Here is a 20,037-nt window from a genome sequence, read left to right as displayed (position 1 = left end):
AGCAAAGATATATTTAACCAACCAGCATTAATTCATTTCCTAAGAGAATAGGAAATGACTCTATGTCCTCTTTAATATGAACAGAAAATATGAGAGGCTCTTCACTCTATCTACTGTATAAAATTGGGTAAATGCCATAGTTTGGGTCTGGGTAGTATATATATATATATATATATATATATATATATATATATATATATGTATATGTATATATATATATATATATGCATATAGTGATAAGAGGAACTATCCAAGGTCATAATTGTATTTATGCGTATGATTTTCTTTCCAAAGCTGATTACAAACATTTCTGACTTGAATATAAACCCTAAGTAAGTGAAAGCAAGTTTGTATTGGGATTTTTATCATTTGAGCATTATATTATTTCAGTAGAATGTAAGCTTCTTGAGAATAGGAAATTCTGAATTTAAATCTCTAATGTTTGGTACATAGAAATCATGTAATAAAGATTATTGATTGATTGTTAACCAAATCAATCTTATAATTTGTTCAAAGTTTATATGGCTTCTAAGGAAATTATTCTTCTCAATCCAACCTTGTTATTGAATCAGTTGTCACTCCCTACACTGTAATATGTCTTGCCTCTCCCATTCTGTACATCTAATTCGCATGGCCTTGATTCTGATAGAGTTTCTCATTTTATTTCATCTGAACCAATACATTAGGATCACTGGAACAGACCTATTCTTGTTCCAGTATTTTCTATACAAAATAAGCTTGCTGATTTATGTATCTGCTTGATTAACCCCCATTATATAACAAATAAAGTCCAAGCTATTAATGTGATACTAAAGGCCTTTCATGGTCAAAATCCATCATATCTCACCAGTCTTATTTTATATTTCTTTTCAAGTATATTAAACTCTAAGCACAGTGGGCCACTGATTGTGGCTTAAATGCATTCCATGTTTTCTTACTTTTGTGCATTTAGATAACTATGCTTAGAATTACTTTGTCTCTGATTGTTCAGTTCCTGAACTACAAATATATCCCTCTTCATGAAGTCTGACTTCATTCCTCCTTTTAGAAGTAGACATTTTTTGTCTGAACTTTCACAATGCTTTTTGTTTCTCTCTTTTCAATTGGTTTTGTTTTGTCATTATTTTTGTTTCTACATTTTCTCCCTCACTAGATTATGCTTCTGTTGGGCAAACCCCATGTTATTAATCTTCCTATGCCACTTATCTCCCAGCATATTCAAATTAATAGACATTTTTCAAATTCTTTCTAAATGAATTGTTTTTCCTTTCTGTGGATATCAGACAATAATTATATTGAGACTTATGTTTATATGAATAGCACTAACCAGAAAAATAACTTTCATCAGAAACTATCAAATTCATTAAGCAGTTATAAAACATAAATTTGGGGAGTTTTATTTGAATATAGAAACCTATACAGATCCCTAATCTCAGTCCAGCTGGAATTCTTTTCAATTTAGCACTCATTGTCCTCATCATTTGGGGAGGTAGCTGTTACGGAGAAGGGTTCAAGGAGCTAACCTAGCTGAAGTAACAAAATACAATGAAAAAAAGATGATAGGCAGAATCACCTTCACCAATATCTTCCCTCAGACTCTGTTAAAGACAGGTCAGGATGCTGAGCCCAAAAGCTTTTGTTTTAGTAATGATTCCAACCTAGTGTCTGCAACTATCATTCTGAGATTTAACCTGGGAAGTGTCTTTTGCAATTATTACAGACATAATAATTGAAGAAGCAGAAAGAAAAGTTAGCATTAAAGTCTGTGGCACTGTCTCATGGTCCAATGTCATAATTTTCATGTTTTATCCAATGAAATGACATCAAAGAAGAGACATCATTTTCTGTTTTACACTTGAACGAGATCATCTTTTTTTTTTTAGGTTTTTGCAAGGCAATGGGGTTAAGTGGCTTGCCCAAGGCCACACAGCTAGGTAATTTTTAAGTTTCTGGGGTCGAATTTGAACCCAGGTACTCCTGACTCCAGGGTCGGTGCTCTATCCACTGCACCATCTAGCCACCCCAAACCAGGTCATTTTTCCATCTGATTTATAGCTGAAGCTGTCCATATATGTCATCTCCTTAAGTATGTGAGCTTCGTGGGAGAAGAGACTATCTTCCTTTTTTTTTGTCTTTGTAGTCTCAAAACAGTGCTTGGAAAATAGATGTTAAATAAAAGCTAAGTTCAAGAATACATGCCATATCTATGAACTTAACCAGACAAGTTTATTCCTAATCAAATTAATTTGTCACCTCATTAAGGAAAAGATGGAGTTAGCAGAATCTTAATCATCTCATCCTAGACATACCTTCCTCATTTATGTAGTTATTAGGTATGCCTTTGGTTCTTATTAGTTTTATTTGTATCATTTCATGGGATTTTATGTTTTTCCTTGTACTTACTATATTTGTCATTTAATTGTCTCATAATGTTCCACTGATGGTGTTATTTTTTAAATATTGCTTCAAAAATTTTGTGCTATTTTAAAATTGGTTATGAATGTTATATCTCCCCATTCATATATTTAGGGTAAAATCTCAACAATGTAATTTCTAAGACAAAATCACATACCCTTAAATCCATAGAGCCCCACCACCTATCAGTCCTCTTCTCTGCCTGGCCCAATATTAATCTTGATTGGTAAAATACAGATTTTAATGTAAGGACAGACATTGAGATAGAGGAAAAGATAGCAATATTTGTAGAAATAGATGAATAAGGTACAGTCAGGTTTGAGATTTACATATAGAAACACTATATTAAGTGTGAGTTGTGGATTAAGACCAAGTGACTAGTATAGGAAGAATATATCCCCAGTAATAAGGAGTCATTAGAAGTTGATAGTCATTCTATATTTGAAAGACTCTAGTGACAGGACAATTAGGACTTCTTGAGAAAGTCCATTCGACATTTGGATGGTTCTAATTGTGTTGAAATGTTTCATTATATCAAAGAATCACTACTATTACTCCATTTGCTAGAATGTACGTTTCTTGAAGACATCTTCTAGAACAGTGAGGGGCACTTAATAAAAATGACTGATTGATATATTAAAAAAAACCTTATTATCCCCAATAAATTAATCATCAAAGATGTTCAGCATTATCATAAAGGAAATTTTAATTAAGGTCTAAATGGATGAGAGCTTCCCTTTATATAGCAAGGTTCTCTAGATAGCTCCACATTACCTATTGAAAAAAAAATGTTGTAACTCAGTCCAGTGTTATTTCAAGAATGCCACATAATGCAATTTTTTTATATAAATGTTTTTTGTTGTTTGATCATTCCAGTCATTTCTGACTCTTTATGTCCCCATTTAAGGTTTTCATGGCAAAGTACTCCAACTCATTTTTGTAAATGCGGAAACTGAGACAAATGAGGTTAAGTGGCTTTCCAGGGGCACTCTGTAAATAATGGCTGTATTGAATTCACTTGTATTTCTCAACTTTATTAAATCACTCAAATGCCTTAAATGTTTTAACTATTATAGAGGCAGAGTAACATAGTACATAGTGCTAGGGGTGGTATCGGGTTCAAATCATCCCTTTGGCAATTATTAGCTAAATGACCCTGGTCAAATCATTTAATCTCTGTGTTTCAGACAATTCTTCAAGATTTATATATATTTGGAGGAGATTACCCTGATGAAATCACAGACTATTTTACATAGTTTAGCATTTTTTTCATCTCTCAATTATTTTCTTTAGACTTTACAGAATCTCATTTGGAGACTTTTGATAAATACAATTCACATATTCCAAAAATCCAGAAAGAAGAGAATACAATCAGAAATGGGTTAATATTAGCATGATCCAAAATTTTATTAGTTTCCCATTATTTGAATGTGATATAGTCATCAATTTCAGTAATCTGAGGAACAAGATGAAAAAACAAAAAAAAGAAAATCATGATTTATATATCCAATTTAGATGGCCTGGCATATACTATAACTGGGTCAAAGATATATTCTCTAGTGGTATAGTAATTTATTGTCATATAACCCAGAAAGGAGTTCATACTGAGATGGAAGGTCATTATTATAGAAGTTGAGAAATAGAACACTAAATGATAATATTTTTATAGTGATCAAATATCACTTATAGAAATAGCTTTTTAAGAGTTCAAGTAATTTGTGACTGTTTCGTGATACTTCTACTAGAATCATCCATGACCTCATGAATTTATTGAAATAAATAATACCTAATCCTTTCTATGTCTCTAGTAAAGGTATCAAATTAGTAATAGGAGAACATCATGCTCATCTCCTTTACCCAACTAATTAGAAAACAAGGGTTCTTAGGATCAAAGGATATTAAAGATATAAGAGAGAGTTCATTTAGTTAAAACCTTAGCCAAATCTTGAATTTTGTCTACAAGATATACTCAGCAAATAATGAGCTTTTGATTGTCATTGACAGGAATACTCATTATCCTTCCTTCATGCCCTCCAGATTAAATGTTTTGAGTTCTTTCAATCTCTTCTTATATAACATGGACTTCATAATTTCTGGTCAATCTCTTCTAGCAGTGTTCTAATTTTCCAATATCCTTTCTCAAAAGAATTAGACACATCAGAAATTTGTTCTCATCAGGAGAGAGGACAGTGGAACTTTATGAGGCTACCAGTTAAATATCATCTTGTAAGTTTTGTTCCACTGTCTAACCTGTCAATTCTCTTCAAGAATTACAATCTGCTATCCAATGTATAACCTTTCTCTCCCAGATTAATGTCATCATCAAAACTGATAAGCATGTCATCTACTTATTTAGAGAAATTTCATTAAATTGTTGAGTGGAATAGAACCAAGGACAAAACCTTGGAGATATTCCTTTATAGAGTTCTTGCCACATTGACAGCAATCCATTAATAAATATTTTTGTTATGGTCCACAACCAGTGCAAAAACCAATTAACTGCTTTTTTTAATGCAGGACATATCTGTTGTGATAGTAGCTGACATTTACAAAGAACTTAGAAGTTTGCAAAGCATTTTTACTCTATAGATATTATCTCATTCAATATGCTACATGTCTTATCATATTCATTTTAATATAAGAAAAATGGATTAAAATTTTTGTGGTCATACAATTTTGATCTATGCATTTTATAGATGCAAACGTAAAGAATATATCAGATTCAGATTGCCTTCTGTTGGGGGTGGAGGGATAGAAGGGAAGGAGGGAGAAAAAAACTCTAAACCTTACCCCCCCCCAAAAAAAAGATGGCTGGAAACTACCATTCTATGTAATCGGAAAACAAATAAAGTATCTATATAATGAAAAAAAAGTTTGGGATTATCTCATGGTCATGTAACTAGTACGGAGAAAGGGATGGAATAAAGATCTCTTTTGAGTCTATAACCAACACTCATGCAGAGGCAGCTATGTGGCACATTGAAAAGAGCTCAGAGATTTGGGTAAAAGAAAAAAAAATTAACATCTAGTCTTTGACACTTACTAGCTGCATTACCAAGGCAATTAATTTTTGTTTGTCTTTGTTTCTTCCATTGTAAAATGTGGATAACAGCACCTTCCTCACAGTTTCGCTCCATCTTCTTGCAGGTATATTGTATTCTCTATGACCTTGACTACAAAGATAGCATCATCCAGTGTATTATATTTTTGCCCTCAGATGACCATTCCTCTGTGAAAATCAACAACCAGGCATTAAATTCTTATTTGTACTAAGTACTGTACTAGATTGTGGGAATTTTTAAAAAAGCAAAACAAATATTCCTTGTCCTGGTGGATCTAACATTCTAAGAGGGAGACAATATATATATATATCAGATATGTGTATCCAAAACACAAATAGAGTAGATTGACAGTGACTTTAGAGGAAGGAAGAGAATCAGGAAAGGGCCTTTACAGAAGGTAATATTTGAACCAAATCTTGACAGAATTCATGGTATCCTAAGAAATGTTATTGACAAAAGAGAGCACCAGGCTTGAAGAACATCCAGTGCAAAGACACAGAGACAGGAGGAATAGCAAGTTGTCTGATAACTTGATCAGCATGCTATCCATACTTTGATCTAAATCATTAGTAAAATTATGTATGGAACAAATTCATATACAGTATGTTACTGAAAATTTCCCTCAAAATTAACTTGGATTAATCAAAAGTGAGTTCAGTTATTCAAATAACTTCAAAACCATTTCCCCCTCTGGTTAGCCTCTCTCCATTTCTCAAGAATAATAAAAGAAAATTATGGGAGGTTTTACCAAATATAATCCAAAATAATGTATCTATGGTGCTTTCCTAATCTACCAGTCTAGCTAGCCTATCACAAAAAAGAATATCAAATCAATCCTGCATGAAATTTTATTGCTGGATCATCTTGGTTCGTGGTTATTTCTTTCCTTTTTGTTCCTAAATATTTCATGTCAGGGATGAACATGGGGACCATAGTTTTCTGGTTTTAGGTTTCTACCTTATTCCTGTTTTCTAAAAAATGGAATAGGGAACCTGAATTATCTTTTACATTAGCAAAAAAGGGCAAATTGGATAAAATACTTGAAGTTAAGAAGACTTGGGTTCAATCATAGCTCAGATTCTTATTAGTTGTGTGATCTTTGGTAAATCATTACTCTCCTGCACATACGATCCCCTTAAAGATGATCACTTTGGCTTCTCTACTTCTAACTTAAATCTCCTCCAGAGTTATGGATTATTTTTGATGAGTTTCAAAGTCAGGTTCCATGGCATTCAGAAAGTTGCTTATGGGGGTGGGGATTTGAATATGAAAATGGGATCTCATCATTACTATTAATGAGGCCAAAATACTTGGTAATACCAAAGTGGTATTTGCCTTTCCATTTACCTTGACTTTAAATTGATGCAAAATTATTGTGACATCACAATTGCTACACATAGGCCAAGGGAGCATTTTTTGGAGAGATTAGCTCTGCCAGAATTAAGGATTGTGGGGTCAACTTAGTGATTCTGGGATACTGTGATAGGAAACATTTTGGCAGAATCAGATGAACTCATTGAGCAGAAGGTATTCTATACCCTGTCACAAGATTTGAGGTGATTGCCTACATTGGTAATGATAAGAGGATGAGGGAGAGGGAAGAAAGGGAAGCTGGAATCACTAAGAAAGCTGTTGTTGCTGTTGCTGTGGTTTTATTGTTGATGATGATTATATGTTGCTGTTGATGATGATGATGATGATGTTGTTGAATGGACCAAGGTGACCGAAGATAATGAAAAGGATTGGAGCAAAGTTGCCCTAACTTATGAGCCAGTTTGGACCACTGGTAGAAAGTCAACTGCACCAGAAAACATCTTTAAGATCCATTTATCAGAACCTATAACACAGTCTACCAGGATCATTTATGGAGCCTCTGTGCCAGGGGCCAGGAATAAATATCTGGCATCCCATGCTGACATAGATGGTAAGATGTATTATATCACCCATTCTCCATGACTAGGATGAAATTAAATTGAGTTCAGCTGCCTTTTACAGTTATTTTACTTACATGATTATAAATAGTGTACATTGTTTTCTTGGTTCTCCTTATTTTGCTCTGTACAGCTTCAAAGATAGCTTCCTATATTTCCTGGAATCATTTATTTTTGATGACACAATAATACTCCATTATACTCTTACCACAGGTTTTTCTCAGTTATGCCCCTATCAATTGACACTAATTTAATTTCCCATTTTTTACACCACAAAGACTTTCTTTGACCATTTTGCCATCAAGGAGACATTTTGTTTTATCATTGACTTCCTTATGTTCAATAGGGTGATTGGCAAATCAAAGTGTGTATCACAACAAAGAGATGCCTCCAACAGATATCAAAGTACCTCTTTGCAAATGGATCTTATTTCTGTGCTGACCATCTAACTTGTGTTAGGAAAGGAGCATAGCATAAAGTGAGGAAGATCTGCCAGTGAATCCTGCCTCAAATACTACCTGATGCTAAGGAAGACACTTTATATCTCAGCCTCAATTTCTTCATCTGAAAATCTAGGATAATAATAGAGCTGACTTTACCAGGTTGAGAATTAATGTATTTATCAAGCATTTACTATGTGAAATACACTGTCCTTAGTGTTGAGATTACAAATAGAAAAGAAAGACAATAGTATCTGTTTTCAAGTTGACATCCTTATTGGGAATGACAAGCTAGATAGGAGAATACATTGCAAATAAGATGGAATGGGTCCATAGTCCATAGGGGGACATTGCCAACACAGTTAGTAATGTACTTTTTTCCTGCCATATTTTGCATTATAATTTGCTACAGGTTATTGAATGCATCTACTGCCAATCTCTTCCCTATGTCATACCTGATATTTTCTATTGTATCTGTTTTGCAACATATCTGGGAATATTTTTTTTCATTTCTGTCTCTTTTTCATTTCAAAAACCTCTGTATCAGATGATCCCATCTCTAAAAAAATATCCTTTGCTTTCATTAAAGGAATTCCTATATACTGTGAGTTAAATATGGCCAATTTCTTTTGTAATAATGATTTTAGGCCATGGGAAGCACCACAGTTGGAAAGATTGTAGGAAAAGTTGGAAGAGAGGGCTGATTGTTCATGTCCAGGCCTAAAAATAGGTATATGCCTGTAAAAATATAAGTGCTATACATTTTCTGGAACATTATAAACCTTGACCCTTCTTTATGTCTTATGTCTGAATTTTCTACTTGACTTAAACAATTTTCTTGGTTTGTCCCTCTAATTTTGGGATTTCCTGTTATATATACTTAAATTTTTTATCCAGACTTCAGCTACTGTCTCTACTAGAAAATGTTAAACTTGTTTCTGTGTATTCAATTAAGACTTATAGCTTGATGATTGTACTTTATTATAATTGATTTCTTTTGAAATCCTCTTTATTTTAATTTATGAAAGAGCATCATCCTGAGCAGTATATAGGTTTCAAAAACACCCAAAAAGTCCAAGACACAAAATTGATTGCTTAACAATCAATATCCTTGATTACTGACCCATAATTTTGTCTCATTCAACAATTTTGTCCCCTTTTTAATTGGGCATTGTCCAGTTGCAGCTTTGCCCAGAAGAAAAAAAAAACTTTAGCTAGGCTCAAGAAGAGGGGAGGGAGATTGGGGTGGGGGGGAGGAAGGTGGAAAGCCACAGTTATAGCTTCTATTCCCAGCCCTATTTCTCATTACATCTAGGGGAAAACATTAAAACCTGAGCTCTCATCTGAGCAAGAGCTGACCATAGCTCAGAAACCTAAATCACATTCTATGTAACATATTCTCCTGAGAACCCTACATTTAGTTAAATAAGAAATGTTGCAAAATTCAGATCTTTTTCCCTCTTGGTTTCCTTCTGGCAGACTCATTTGGTCACACATGAATCACCAGAAATGGAGAGCAACTCTTCAGTCTGACTACTTTCAAAAGACTTTCTATTACAGCTTGAACATGGGCTCTGAGGAGAAAGGGGGAGAATTTCATGGTTCAAGTTAGATTAAAATATGACAGATTCCATAACTCTAAAAAGGGAATCTCCTACCAATATGACATTTGCCCCTACAAACTCCCTTCTAAAGGTTTAGGGTGAATTCTATGAGTCTGAGTAAATCCTTTTAAGAGATTGGATCATTAGCCGCGTATTTGTAGGAGAAGGGTAAAGGAAAAGTGCTGGTAAAACATTGCCATGTACATAAGGGTCAAATTTCCAGAGTAAATGAAAAGATCAATAATGAGGTAGAAGAACTGAAAGAGCCAGATGCATGAGCCAGTGACTAAAATGGAACCTGGGTCAATCCAGGAATCACAACCAGGCCAGTAAGGAGTCAAATGAGAAGCAAAGTAAAGATTCAGACAGTACTAATTAAAGACTGAGCAAGCAAACAACAAAATGTTGAAGAGGTACAAAGATCTATCCTAATTTGCCATGCTTCCCTGACTTGTGGATTACAAGTACAAATTTTTCTGCCTGTTTATATGCACCCCACACCCACCATTTTTTCCAGATTTCTCTTCAATTAGAGAGTGCCTTCACCTTAATTATAACAATTAGGTGGTAGAAGGCACAGAGTGCCATACATACTGTTAGAAAGACCCAGGTTCAAATGTATCTCAAAAACTTCTTAAGTTTGTGACTGGTCAAAATTCCTTACCTCTTTCTGGCTCAGATTCCTCATCTGTAAAATTGGGATAATAGTATCTTCCTACCAGGGTTCATGAGTATCAAATGAGATAACATGTGAAAAGCCCTTTGCAAACTTTAAAGAGTTCTACAAATGTTATTTTTATTGTTGTTTTTATCATAGTAATGACTGAGTCTAGACATAATTTGTCTTACAAACGATGTTTCCTTATTAGTAGTAGCATCTTAGTTTTCTGTGAGGCATGAGAACTGACCTTCTTCTCAGGAAATTCAGATCCATCATTTGTAGGAAGAGCCTAGTACTTCTTACTTCTCTCCAAATGTAGATGTCCTCATCATCATCCCTTGCTCCTTTCCACTCATGCAGCTTGTTTGAATCACCTTCCATTTCCTTAGAGTCAATCTCTCTTTGTTACCCCCCTGACTCTCATTTTGAACTACTGCTATACTAAGGAATAAAGAATCATTCTTTCATCGATTTATCTTTTTGTTCCTGCAGGGAGGCCAATTTGCACTCAGTGAACATTTACTGGCCAATGGACTGGGACAGAAAAACAAGGATAACACAATCTCTGTAGGTTGCTAGAATAATTGACACCCCCCTTTACTTGCCAAAATTGAGCTCCTATACTTTGTGGCTCCCTTGGTTACCCCCACTATTAACTGCAGTTTGCTGTGACTATTCACTGTCACTTCAGGGTCAGTAGTCTGGAATTTTATGGGCCTCCAAAGACCCATTCTCCAGCATTTTCCCTCATAGTCGCAAATTTTCCCCAGAGGTGAACAACTAATTAGCAGATCCCCAGAGTTGTCCTAAAGGCATTGCCAGAAAAGTTCCAAATTGCCAGAAAAACATTCCAAACTTACTCCAACTCTTCCTTATAGACCTTGCTGACTCTTGGGTTCTTAGTCAAATGCATATGCATTTAATAAACTTATCCCTTAACATCCAGTAATCTCAAGAAATTAGTGCCTTTTGGAAACTCATTGCCCTCATCTGGAAAAGAGAGAATAATAACTATTTTATTCATAAGATTAGTGTGAATATTAGATGATAAAATGATTATTATAATGCTTTGGAAATTAAAAGATGCCATTAGTATTATTAGAGGAAAAATAATCTCTTCCTGTGTAATAAACAATGTCAAAGTTGCTATGGGAAGCTAGGTTTTTTTTAAAAAAATTATGGTGGGAAAACTGTTAATTACTTCATTCATTTTTTTTAGGTTTTTGCAAGACAAATGGGGTTAAGTGGCTTGCCCAAGGCCACACAGCTAGGTAATTATTAAGTGTATGAGACCGGATTTGAACCCAGGTACTCCTGATTCCAAGGCTGTTGCTTTATCCACTACGCCACCTAGCTGCCCCACTTCATTCATTTTCAAAAGTAATTTTAAATTATTTTTTTAAATTACAAAAATATCCATTCCTTTTATCTTTTAATCTTAATTGGTGGGCATGTGCACCCCAGTGTAGTTAAAGATATAAGTAAAGGCCCTATACCATCTCTATTCTCTATATCTATCCTCTGTTCCTATCTGTTATCTAATTATACCTTTCTCCTGTTTATCTACTAAGCATTTCTGTATCTACCATCTATCTGAGATGTATATATGCTATAGATGCCAAAGACTTGATTGATTAAATCCACGGATCAATACCAGGAAAACGGATATAAAGATAAAACTGGAAAATATACTGATGTTAAATTTCAAAATTACAATGCTAAAACAATTGCAGGCTGGCAGAAAAGGCTCTTAATTTAGGAAAGAAATTTAATTCTGTCAGTTCAATATTATGCTGTGTCCTCAAAAAAGATATTTGCAAAAAGATATTTGAATAGCTTATTATTACCATCAAGTGAACTTGAGATGCACTTCCAAACAGAATATTTTGCAAAGTGAAGCCTTATAATAAATTCAAAAAATGAAGTTTCAATAAAAGCCATTCATGTAAAACTAAAATAGCAGAAATAAGTGAAATATTTTATTTTCAAATCATCCAATGAAGATAAGCACAAACATTTAAATAAGTACAATTATCAAGAAAAGACTAAACAATGAAATTCATTCTTTCATGATGAATATGCTATGTTGGCTTGTGTTTCCTTGAAAGGAAAAGTTCATTGCATTCAGAGTAGTAGTGAAGGAGATATAACTGGAAATAATTTCAATATAAAAATCTAAAAACAACAATATGATTTTTAAAAAACAAATGATAGGTTTATCATCTATCATGGAAAAATAATGTTGATGAAATACAAAGTTTGTCTAATCATGAAGTATTATTGAATAGGCAACCCATGTCCTTTTTGCATCAGCATAAAAATTCAGACAAGCACTGCTGATGGATAATAAACAGTGCCCATAACTGAATGAGGCAGAGTTGGACCATATTTGGAAAAAATCATGTAATACTTTTAATGATGGAAATTCCCATCTTTCTAAGTGCCAACATTCTCCCAATGTTTCTTTATGACAGAGAATACAATTTTGGAAGACTTGCAGTTGCCAGCAAAAAAGACAATGGAAAAATGCATGATATTGCAAATTACTGATGATGACTTCTAGATGAGAAATAATGTAGCATCCAGATGATCAGAAAAAAGAGGTGATCAGATCAAGGTGTGAAGGCAAAAGATAATAGTTGTAAAGTTCAATTTTTATAATGCTGTAATCCTAGTTTGATAAGAATCATAGGAAAACGTCCAGTACATGGGATTATAAACAGAAAGATATAGATAATAATTGCTTGGAAATAGAAGGAATAGATAGGCTGTGCTATGCAGAGTGAAAATAATACCTACAATTATGCAATCACAGTTTCATTGCAGAATTTATCGATTTAGTAAGAATTGTAATCCCTTGATGCATGTAAAGTTCCCATTATCCCAAAGCTCTCAAAAACATCCAATTAGACCAAGGCTATCCATGCATTTGGATGGATGAGAACTAAGAAACTTGATATCTAACTAACACAGCAATACTGAGAAAAACACTTAAAATACTACTTATGTAGTTTTACACACATAACCTGTGAATTTTTAATGTGACAACTCATAATGACTTCACTGCTGAATTAGGGGGAAAAAATCCTTCTGTAAGCATAATGCAAAAAAAGAAATGAAACTAGAATTATGCAGTTTTGTGTGTAGTGAGAAGCTCAAGTTAAAAAAAAACAAGAGAAGTCTAAAACTAAGGGGCAAACATTCCCATTCAACAGCATCCCAAACCCCAATAGGAGCACTATACTTGAAAATCAGGAAGTCATGGATTCAAACTTAACCTTTGAGACTTATTCACTGTGTGAGCTGATCACTTAGCTTTTTTAAGCCTTGGTTTTCTATCTATAAAATGGGCATAATGATACCCACCATTGCAGTTGTGAGGAACAAATGATGTAATGTTTGCAAAGTCATTTGTAAAATTTAAATGCTACATAAAAGCTATTAAAATAAAAAGCCAAGCTTGAAAACATCAATCTATTTCCTGTCTGTTAAAGTTTCAAGATACAGATCCAAAGTCATATTTTAATTCAGCCATTGACCACAATTCATTGTCTGGTGATGAACTGCTCAAATCACTTTCACCCTCTCAACCTCCATTTCTTCATCTCCAAAATAAGGATGTAGATAGGTGAGCTCTAAAGTACCTTCCAATCCTACCATTTTCTGAGTTTGTTATAATTGAGCTCCAAGGTTGAATGAAAGAAAAAAATGATTTCCAAGAATAAAGTTTCTAAAGGCTCATCCTTAGAGTCAGGAAATTCTAGGGTCAAATGCTACTCTGGCTTATACATTCACCTTATGATAATGACAAGTTTGTTCAACCTTATTGCTCCCAGAGCTATCGAAAATGAAAGGATCCAAATGAGCTGTTGATCTGCTTGGATAGAGGATATTTCCACATTATGACTTCTATGCTGATGAAATCATGAACCAGAATTTGAACTCAAGTTTTCTCATTCTCATAAGGCACTCTGCTGTCTTTCTACCATACTGCTTCCCTAACTATATATATATATATATATATATATATATATATACATATATATATATATATGTATGAATTTTTATGTCTTATCATTTATTGGAGAAATCCTCAATTAACTTTTAGTCCTCAACCATCCCGTCTATGCCATTAAATAGCAGTAATGCACTTTCTAAAATGAGTAAGTAGATGACTGGGCAGAGATCATTATGTACCTTAAATAGAGTTGGTTTTTGTTCCCCCACAAAATGATTAGAATGTCAAAATTGACTAGATTCTAGTTAAAAGGTTCATTACCCAAAAACATCTTGCAACCTTCCAGCTTTTAAGTATATGCAGTCAGCTGACAAGGACAAAAAGGTGTTCTTTGTGACCCATTATTTGCCAGGCATTGGCAATCACTATGGGACACATATCTTCTTATTTGGATAATTCAAAGAACCATCTTCTAGACATGAATCATTCCTTCTCACCAGCACCTCATAGCTATAGTTCCCTCGTGAATGAGTGAATTTCTTGCTAAAATCATTTATTGCTTATCCTATGCAAAGCACTTTGCTCAGTGCTGATGAATCAAATAGAAAAGTTAAACAGTCCCTACTTTCAAGTAGTTTAAAATTTACTAGGGGGAGAGATAGCACATAAGAAGCTTCTCAAAATGTTTTGGCTTATCAGTCCTTTATTGGAAGATTGGTAATGGTGGCAACCATCAGGTTGAATACATGCTCAGTGGGGAAGTCCCTGTTGATGACAGCTAGGTATGTCAAACTGGAAGCAGGGTTGTTAGGGATTTTATCTGATGATAGAGTTTTCAGGCTCAGCATATTGGATTATCTCCATAAAGGTGTTAAGGTGTTAAGGTGTTAAGAAAGGTAGTGTCCAAGGTATTGGCCATTATTTGGCTTGCTTGGCATATACTACATTTCTCTTTCCTGGAAAGAGGTGGGGAGGCTTGCTGCTCCTGCTAGGTTGGCTGCAAGACTGAGGAATTCATTCCCCTGGAACAGACCTTAGGATGAGTCTCCGAACTTGACCAAAATGTTCTTTTTTTTAGGTTTTTGCAAGGCAATGAGGTTAAATGGCTTGCCCAAAGCCACACGGCTAGGTTATTATTAAGTGTCTGAGGCTGGATTTGAACTCAGGTTCTCCTGACTCTAGGGCCAGTGCTCTGTCCACTGTGCCACCTAGCTGCCTCTTAAGATGTTTGTTAATCCATCACTAGAATTGTACTAGATTCTTCCCAGCCAGGAAGGACATGTTAGTGTTTGTAAACCCCCTTGCCTAGACCTTTGAGAACATACCAACAATCAATCAACAAAGAACAACTTAGTGGATAAAGATAATGATGGATCATATTAATAATAACTGACAGAAAGACAATGATTTAGTGCTTTGGAAGTCAGAATCAAAGACTTAGATTCAAGCTCTGCATCTATCCTTATTGGCTATGTGACTCTGGGCAAGTCCCTTAAGCTTTCAATAGCACAGGCAACTCTCTTAGGTTATAAATTAACAGGCTGATGCTAATCTGCCCTCAGTGAAGGAATTTTCTCCTGCAATTTTTTCCTATATCATAGGATCAATACTCTTTCCTCTTATATTCAAAAAAATGACTGCAAGGTTTATAAAATGTTTTCCATTGAGTGTCTATTGGAGCCCTGGAGACATTCACAATGATACTTATCTTCCCCAGATAATTTTGAGTTACCAAGTAAATACAAAACTGGTGTTAATCCCCTAAATCTTGGCTATCGGTATTATAGTTTTCAGGTGTTTTTCCTCTCCAACCCTTCAGTTTTATGAATGTAATCTCTTCTTTTTCATGATGCTTATAACTTACATAGCTTGCCTTATATCATACATTTGTTGAGTACAAGTTTAAATGCACTAATTAGCTGAGAAGGTTAATGATGCTTATATATTTTTGCATTAGTTTCTAAGAATGTCTTGCACATAATAGGGACCCAGTTAAATGAATTTCCATTAGAGAATCTTTGTTTATATTTCTCAACTATGTTTTACTCTTAAGAGAATAATTCAATGACAGTATTCTTATTATATTTTTACAGGTGCCCTTTAATGACAGACGAATTGAATGTCTTTGCTTCAAGGTCAATGAATTCTTAAAGCCAAAAATTGTCTCACTTGTTGCTGTCATGTTGCTACTCTGCCATATCTGCTTCCTCCCCTCTCTCTCTCTGTCATTTCAACCTCACACTTCATTTGGAAATGTGCTATTGACATTGAAGTTAAAATTCTAAGAAGTAATTTCAATAGATAATGTCAAATTGTGGAAAGAAAAGTGGGTTGAAAGTCAGAAAGACCAAGAATCAAGGCCTGTCCCTGAGAGATACCAGCTGTACATCTTTGGCAAGTCAATCTCTCAATAGTATAGGAGTGAACTAAAGTAAGAGAATGAGTTTCATGAAAGTTGCTTACTCAATTAATCAGGCATTTCCTATACCAATTAAATCATAGGTTTTATGTTTTTCAACATAAATATTATATATATATATATATATATATATATATATATAATCATGTGGATGTATATATGTATAGATAGATAGATTGACTTTTCTTTTGGAAAATAATGGAAATGCATCAAAATTATCCAAGTCCTAAGCCCACAACAAATATCCTCCTTTTAAAGCATAAATCTATAGTTGAAATTTTCCTTAGAGAAGTTTTATTACATGAATCTGAAAGTTCAACCTTTTATCATTATCATTATCATATCCTGATATATTTTGTTTGACCAGTAATATGTCATGCCTATATTGTATAGCAAGTGTGTCCCAGAATGTAAGGACTCTCATGCTTATCTCTTGTATGTTAAGGGTTCCCAACCTTTTTTCTTCTCTAAGAGCTATCTTGATATTATAAATTAGAGAAAGATCCCGATGACAGAGCCTGCTGTTTCTGATAGAGATAACTCCAGTGTTCCTCTGTCCTTGAGTTTGGGCACTTAGCCTTGTCCCTAAGATTTGTGGGACACAAAGTTCACTGAAAACTTATTCTGTCCCTTTTTAGAACAATATTGGGATCCAGGTAGAGAGGTATGACAGTCCCTATGACAAGTAAGAGAAACTGAGGGAGTAAAAATAACAGAGAGAAGCAGCCATATGATCCTCAATGTTAAACCTAAGGCCTGGGACTGAATATCCCAGAAATGGACAGGTATTATAAGAAAGTATGTTGAAATCCTGCTGAATAGAAGTAGTTCATTTTTTCCTCCTCCCCCTTTCCTCCTTTTTCATGAGAGTTTTTGTACCTCCTCCCAATATCTCGATTTTTTAAAATTACATTTATCTTTTGTTCACTTTGTCTTGCAAATATGGTAAATGTGACTAACCAGCACATTGCTAACCTACGTGTATCTTTGCTCAAAAACAGTGGAAAGGGATGATAAGGGCCCATTCAAGAGGGAAGAGACATAGATTTACAATTGTGGTATCTTGCTAGATCAGTTCTTTGGACGGAGCCTCAGCAAAAAAGGCAAGAATTATTGATTTGTTTTTTTGTTGTTTTGTTTGTTTCATATCATCTTGGAACACAGAAAGAATATTTATATGCCAACCTTCTAAAGGCAACAAATAAATCTAGTCTCCTGGGGACTTGGGCTGCAGCCTAAGCTATGAATATCTGGGCTGAGGCATTGGAGCCAGGATCATTGCTAATTTTCTTCCTATTTATTGATCTCATATTGAAAGAAAACCCCAAACCCTCTAGAGGGTTGGATTTTTTGTGAGTAATTAAAAGGAAGGGCCAAAACACTTTTTTTAGAAAAGTGGTCTTTTTCAGACAAGGATTTGGGACATCAGTGATAGCTCTGATCATCAGGCAAGCCTAGCTTCCCACCACAAGCCCCTAGTAGGTTTGGCATTCTCACTCAGCTGCCTCTTAAACACTAGGTCAAGACTTAGTGCTCTATGAGCGCATCAGATTGAGGATTCTTACTCATTCATTACCTTTTTAAAAATCTGTCTAGTCTAGAACCTTCCTTGGTCTCTCAATTCTCAATTAACATCTAAGACATACAGACTGAATCTGGCTCTCAGTTTTCTTCAAAATGCAGTCACTGCTTCCAGGACTTCTCCTTCTCATGGATCTTGTTCACTGCCTCCAAGCTGACTTTCCACCCATCCAAATATTGAAATATCCAAATATCCACCACTCTGTCTACTCTCTGATACCACTCAATTTCCTTACTGGAACTGCAATCATTTCTTGTCCACTTGTAAACATTTTGCACTGGAAAGGAAAACTTTCCAAGAAGAAGAAATCATTTCTTTTATTGAATCCCAATATTTGCCTTCCAGTTTCACAGCATCCAAGTTCCTAGAAAGTGGAAAAGAACAGTTTTGAATTTGCAGTTTAAAAATAGGTTTCATTGTTTTCACATTTCTTCTGTTAATTTCCTTTTTTAATTGATATTTTATTTTTCCAAATATATGTTATAGTTTTTTCAACATTCATCCGCATGTATATATATATATATATATATATATATATATTTTAAATTACAAAATTTACTTCCACACTCCCTTCCCATCCCCCTCCCTTCAGCAGTGAACAGGTTAACATTGTACATACATATTTCTGATAAACATATTTACAGACTAGTCACTTTGATATGAGGAATTAAGATTAAGGGAAAGAGATAACAGATTCTGAAGAGTTGGAGTTTTGTGTGTGTGTGTGTGTGTGTGTGTGTGTGTGTGTGTGTGTGTTTTGTTTTATTTTTTCTCTGGATGGGGATAACATTTTCCATAGCTAGTCTAATAGGGTTGTCCCAGCTCTCTGTTCTGCTGAGAGGAGCTACTTCCATCAAAATTGATGATCTCACAATGTTGTTGCTAATGTGTTCTTTTGGTTGTACTTTTGTTCTTTTGGTTCTACTCCCTCTCCCGTTAATTTCAAAACTGTGTTTTTTTTAAATGATAAAAAGTTTTGGCATTTGAACTGAGGAATAACTTTAAGGAAGTTGGTAGTCTCCCAACCCTGCTACATAAAAGAAGCTAGATAAGCCCAAATTTCCCAAGGCTAATAGTAATAGCTAAAGCTTCTTTTCCTTGTTACTGGGAATTTGACTGTCAACTCTTCTGACAATTTCCCAGGAGTTGTCCTTAGCAAGAATCAACACCAATTCCCAAACCATTACCTGCATCCTAGGTTCAAGTTTCCCTAATACCTTCCCTCCTCACTTTTTGAAACTGTCAGATCCTGTTGGACCCAACCAAGAACCCTCTGAAAACCCAAAGGGCATTACTGGGTGTTGGGTTCCATTATTTATGATCTGAAAACCCAAAGGGCATTACTGGGTGTTGGGTTCCATACTCTATGATCTTTTCATATTGTATTTCCTTCACTAAAGCGTATTTTCTTCACCTCTCTACCAAATCTCTTTCTTTGCATCCTAAATTGCATCCTAAAATCTCAAATCTAACTTGAAAAACAGCAAGACAACAATAAATAACATTTAATTGCATTATGAATTCAATATGATCAAAGTTGCATAATTTGCATTACATCAGAGAGGTGATACCATAAGCATATGAATTGAATTTGAGTGGGGGGGGGGGATTGTGCTAAGTCACTTTCTCCTTGGGAACCATCTGGGTCCAATGACCAGATGTGACTTAGGATTACTGAAGATGGCCCTGAATGGGTTAAGTGACTTGCCCGAGGTAACACAAATAGATGTCAAACCACCTGGATGTCCTATAACAAATATATATATATATATATGTATATATATATATGTATATATATATACATATATATATATACATATATATATATGTATATATATATACACACACACATACATATATGTATATGCTATACACATATGAATGTGTTTCTATATCTAAGTCTCTTTGTCAATCCTATCTTTACATCCATCCTTTCTCTCTCTCTCTCTCTCTCTCTCTCTCTCT

At 34.5% G+C, this 20,037-nt stretch overlaps 1 long non-coding RNA gene across 1 annotated transcript; it reads left to right on the top strand.

The window, feature by feature from the left end:
* The first annotated feature begins 6,934 nt into the window (after positions 1 to 6,934).
* Positions 6,935 to 16,228, top strand: LOC141511750 (uncharacterized). The gene is made up of 3 exons (XR_012475384.1): positions 6,935 to 7,401; positions 12,588 to 12,730; positions 16,165 to 16,228. It is a non-coding gene; the product is annotated as an uncharacterized LOC141511750 (long non-coding RNA).
* Positions 16,229 to 20,037: the final 3,809 nt, after the last annotated feature.

This window comes from Macrotis lagotis, chromosome 2, assembly GCF_037893015.1.
Source record: "Macrotis lagotis isolate mMagLag1 chromosome 2, bilby.v1.9.chrom.fasta, whole genome shotgun sequence".
NCBI lineage: Eukaryota > Metazoa > Chordata > Mammalia > Peramelemorphia > Peramelidae > Macrotis > Macrotis lagotis.
This window is presented reverse-complemented; position numbering and strand designations above follow the sequence as displayed.